Source organism: Aplidium turbinatum, chromosome 14 (assembly GCF_918807975.1).
Source record: "Aplidium turbinatum chromosome 14, kaAplTurb1.1, whole genome shotgun sequence".
In the NCBI taxonomy this organism is placed as follows: Eukaryota; Metazoa; Chordata; class Ascidiacea; order Aplousobranchia; family Polyclinidae; genus Aplidium; species Aplidium turbinatum.
In genome coordinates this window covers 20674572-20680523 of record NC_137485.1, presented here as the reverse complement: position 1 = coordinate 20680523, position 5952 = coordinate 20674572, and positions in this window count along the sequence as shown.

Below are 5952 nucleotides of genomic sequence, written 5' to 3'. Positions count from 1 at the left end.
ACTGAAAATAAGCACTAGAGTGATAGAAATAAAAATGCGAGACAATAAATAGGCTACATCAGTGGCTCTCAACATTTTTGTCTTGGTGGACCTCATTTGGTGCACTTAAAACGGCCGCAGACCCCTAACAAAAATTTTATCTGAAATTTTAGTCTGTAGGTTATATTGCGATTTCACAAGTTTCGTTTCGACAAACTTGGAAAAATTTGCTAACTCGCGACGCACAATCGATGACATTGATGAAGTAATAAGCTATGTGTTGGCACGCAGGCACATGATCAAAAGTCAGTAGGCCTAACCTATAATATATAAGTTAACTGCAGACAGGACGTCAATGTTTCGACCTTAAGCTCTCTTTTTATCATTTCGCGCAATGCTCAGAGTTTAATATAGATACCAAAGGCTAAACCAGGCAGTTTGTTTTGTTTGTTTGTCATATCTTTATCCTGCATTGCGGGAAAGCGGACTTGAGCGCTATGCATCGGTGTAGGCTACGCCTTCCGACGTACACCTGACCCACGCTGCAGCCGACGGCAATGTCTGCTTCCGGTTGTCTACTCTACTTACTCTCATCTTCGGAGTACTCTCAAACGTCGGAGTAAAAGCAGATTGTCACTTTATACATCTTGTGATAGTTCAGCTTAATTTGCACCAGTAGAACGCATCATGTTATGAGTCGTCTTTCTCGTTGGTTCATTTCTCCCAAACCATAATGTCCTGTTATTGGGAATTCATGCTAGTTTCCAACTTTCGCATTCCAGTCTCCCATTATGAAAGTAATTTCATTTATTTTGGTATATGATAAAAGATTGTTTATATTGCCATAGAACTTTTCAAATTCTTTATCGGCATGATCTTGTGTTGGTTCATACACCTGTATTACATTTATGCTGAAAGGGGTTCCTTGCAGTTTCATCATTATAATTCTGTTGGACACAGGCCAATATCCAATTATTGCAGATGCTACACATTTCTTCATTAAATTACCCACTCCATACACGTGTTGACATCCACTTGAATAACTTATCACAAAACCATCATCTACTATTTACCATCATCGTTCCAGCATTTTTCACTAATTCCCACAATGTCAATACCATTGCTTTCATCACCTTGTTACTTTGAGAATCTTTCTTCTACTATTCAGACATCTTCCATCAGGCTCATGCCGTCCACATGGCTTTAGGCATGTAACATCATCATAGCTGTCTATAGCCTACCGGGAAATGAAGATGATCCTTCCCTGCAGCAATTAGAGGATTTCTATGCAGGGGTCACGGATCGATCCTTATACCTCACGTTATTATTTTTGACGCTCATCTTAAACTATAGAGAAAATACTCGATGAGGCTCCAATCTCTTTCAAGGTGACTGGCCATTACTCAGTTTGTCAAGAGCATCTCCTATAGCGAGTCACATCGCTTTGCTGTCATGCCCTTAGACTTAGAGTCATCGACCAGACTAATCGGTTTATTTGCCTCTCCATGCACGGCAGAGGGTGCAGCTTCCCCGGGCCCCCCTTTTGAAGGCCCCCTCCGAGGTGGAAAAATGTGATTGTGTTATTTCTTCCTTCCAGCCTTTAAAGTTTCTTGTCATATATTAGACCAGCGTAGTCCAACTACAGGCCCGCGGCCGCATGCTGCCCGCGAGCTTTCACAGTATTGATTTAATTTGTATTTATGTTACAGAAAGTAATTTCAATTAGAACAAGTATAGCATTTGGATAAAAAGTGTCAAAAATTTAATTCAAAGTTGTAGACAGCAAGGCCTATAGCCTACTGTTTCAACCTATCAGGTCTTGTCAGTACAACTGGGTTTCTTAACCCTTTAATGGGCGGTAGTCACGTGACATATGTTTTGAAAAAATGTTTATAATGCTGAGCTTAGTTACATACCAAAATATCAAAACCATGCCAAAACTTCTTATTTTCACTTTGGTTCATGTCGAAAACGCCCGGGAATATTCTTACCGCTGCCTATAGCTAAATGGTAATATTTTTCCCACTGCCTTGTGTGCGGTTTGTGCTAAAGCTCATTTTCAAGGAAAACACAAGCTAAATCAAAGAAAAACAAAAAGATCATCAACTCATTTCAATAACACATTTTGGTTTATTTTTCATGAAATTTAGCAAAGCTATAGGTACAATGCAAAGTGGTACTTTGCATTGCATTGGTTATGCACTGCATTGGTTACAGGTTGTCAGTATTACAGTATTGGTTACAGGTTACAGTAAGTACTATGCATTGGTTACAATGCAAAGAAAAACAAAAAGATCATCAACTCATTTTAATAACACATAACTTTGGTTTATTTTTCATGAAATTTAGCAAAGCAAGGTACAATGCAAAGTGGTACTTTGCAAGTGCTGCAAGAAATTTTGCTTCGCTTGTCATGCTCAGCTGTTGAGCATAGTTTGCATCTCCTGTAAGATTCCAGCTCAGCAGGAAGGTGGCAGCCAACATTAGAAAAACGGATTTCTGGTGATACTCCAATTGCTTTGCCATTGACACTGTAGTTTTTGTTCATATAGTACGCAGAGGAAAACCCTTTTTTCTTCCTTGAACTAAAGTTTTCTATGAGATGCTCTGCCACATGTTTGTTGAAGTCAATGTGTTTCATTGCGGCACCATGGTTTGCATTGAAAATGCTATAAAGCACATATGAGTTCACTAAAGCAGCATCTAACAGATAATAAAATAGCCTGAACCAGTACTTTTTTGATCTTCTTGAGACACTGTAGGACTCCTTCAGTTGATCAAAACGATCCACTCCTCTCATGTATGCAGTGTAGTCTATGACTGCTTTTGGACATGGGACACTGGCCTTGTTCCCATCTTTCTCAGTTCTGCTTACAGTTTGCAGTAAATTGGGATTATGGGCTGTTGTGAGCATTGCCACAGGCCGATTGTCTTGCCACAATACTGCACCAACATTTTCTTTAGTGAAGCCTTTATGCTCACCCCTTTTCATTTTTTGCTTTTTCTTCATTTCAGCAGGTAAATCTTTCCTGTTGGTTCGCACTGTGCCTACAGAAAAGAGATTCTTCTCTTGCAGAAACTTCATCAGGTCATGAGAAGTAAAAAAATTGTCAAATACAACAAGTAGTGGTACGTCATAATCACCACACTTGATGCCCTGACAAAGAGTTTTCACTACTCTTGAGCCAAGATTATCACCTGCAAATTGTTCGGCTTGTGTCGATTTTCCTGTATATATTTCAAACTGTGACATATACCCAGTGACAGGATCAGCACGAACCCAAACCTTGTAGCCACGTTTAATTGGCTTTTTGGGCATATACTGCTTCATTGAGGATCGCCCCTTGAATAATACCATGGACTCATCTATGGATTGGCAGTTAGAATGTTTGTATTCTTCTTGAAATTTTGTATTCAACTGCTCAATGAGAGGGCGAACCTTTTGAAGTTTATCATAGCCAACCTGTCCATGTGGTACAGCAGTTTGATTGTCACTGACATGAAAAGCTTCAAGCAATTTCTTGAACCTTTTGCATGTCATGACATTTTTCACTGTGCCAGTTGCATAGAAAGGATCAGAAGACCAATACAAGTCTACTTGTTTCAGGCCAATAATGCCCATAACAACTAAAACTCCCAGAAATGCTTTGATCTCCTCGACAGTAGTTTGAGTCCAATTTTTTATTTGTTTCTGCTGAGCATATTTATTGGTTTCATCTGTAATAAACTGCAAAAGATTGATGTCAAAAAAACGTTGAAAAAATTCTCCTGGAAGAGCACAATTGCGAAATGAATGGCAAACTTCAGGTGCAGTTGGTTCATCAAAACTCGGTAGAGATGAAAAATAAGATGAAACTTCTGTACTCCAGTTTGGTAGGTCATTATTCACAACTATATCAATGTTACTATCATCATCACTTTCGTCAGCAGTATCAGCAGCAGGAAGTGCTGATAAAGCATTATGAAGATCATTGGCAGCCCTGTCTGCAGTACGACGAGTCCTCTTAGGAAGTTGGACAATATTATTTGCAGTTTGCTTTCTTTTTGCTGTTTTTTTTTACTGCCTTGTTGTCATTGTGGATGAGTAGCTGCAAGATGGACCATTTTGTGAGGATGTGGTACCGGTAGCTGCAGCAGATCGGGTTACCACTGGGCCTTGAAAAGTTATGGTATCATTGTAATCTTCATCAGAATCACCTTCATTTTCTGAATCACTTGCATGATCTGGAACATCACCATCATCGTCTTGAAAAAGTTGTTCAAGCGTTTCAGCAATGTTCATCGGTCTGGGTCTTGACATTGTGGTATACACACTTAGTCTACTGCTTTGAAGCTTATCACCACGTAATACAAATATATTCCTGAAATAATATACAGTACGATAGTAATAAGGCAAGATTAGGCTGAATGTGTGTGGTACAGGATACTGGTGCCATAGCTTATTCCAGTAGGCAGAGTCATTCAGATAATTCAAAGTGGCTATTTTTACCCACTTGTTGCCATGGTCACAATCAGGTGTTGCCAGAGTTAGGATTAAAGTTAGGAAGGGTTAAGGTAAGGGTTAGAAATAAGGTTAGAGTTTAGATCTTTGCCCAGGACTAAACAAATTTCCAAAACACAAGTTTTTGTTTTCAACATTTTTAAACTTTTCTCAAATTAGGGCAGAATTCCTCTGGCAATTTATCTGGCAATGCTATTGTGGCAATATTTCCACTATGTAGTGTAAATACAACCACAGCCAAGATAATTTGAGCCCTGTATTAATGAGATCTTCGGCCCTAAATCAAGACACTTCTAAGAAGGATATGCTTAATCCCAAAAAATATGTGGTAGTTTCTTCAAGTTTACGGGCCCCTAAAATCATGGAGGGCCCTGGTCTAAAATTAGCCCATGGACCCCCTGTCAACAGCACTGCCATCCAGTACAATAATATATTCTTAAATCCAACAAAAAATACTTTTTTTTATTACTATCAAAATAGCATCATTGGTTGTCAACATCTATTTCTAAAATTTTGTCAACCTAACAGGCAGTGGGAATATATTTCCCAGGGTAGTGAGGTTATAACACTGCTAAACATTGCAAACTAACATGACTCTGTTAGAAAAACTGCTGTTCTGTAACCTTGTGACATATATTCTCATCAAAAACACCCAAAAATATTTGTTTTAAAGTTTTCTCTCTGCTCAGAATCAACCTGTTAAATATAACAATGAAAATTTCAAAAACACCTCTTTCATCAACTAAATGTTTCCTGCTTCTGTCAACTGCATGATAAAATTGACTTCGGAAACCGAAAAACAGTTTCTCACACATTCACATTGGTGGCGCTCACGATTTATCTGGAAATATATTTCCCAACGCTTGCAAAGCGCAATAAAAGTACATGGGAATATATTTCCCACGGCTTTATAAAGGGTTAGGCTGATAGGCTTATGTACCTAGTGTTCCGCACGTTTATCTTGTAAATTTGAGAATAGATTTAAAGGTTTTGACAGATTAAAACCTAATTTCCATTTGTATAACAATCCTATGGATGTTAATGTGGAAACACAGCTACCAGAACTTCAGCTCGAACTTTGCGAGCTTCAGTGCAACCAATTGTTTGTTTGTTTGTTTATTTTTATCCTGCATTGCGGGAAAGCGGACTTGAGCGCTATGCATCGGTGTACGCCTTCCGACGTACACCTGACCCACGCTGCAGCCGACTGCAATGTCTGTTTAGGAAAAAATTTTGCATTAAAAATGCACACAATGTTTGGAAGCACATACATGTGTGAGAGTACATTTTCTAGAATGAAGCAAGTCAAGTCTAAAAACAGAAATCGAACGATAGACGAAACACTGGAAGATAGTCTCCGACTTGCTACCACTAACATTGAAATTGATGTAGAAACGATAGCATCAAAAAAACCTCGACCACAGGCATCTCACTGATAGAGATTTGCAATAAATTTCTATTTGCTATTGTTT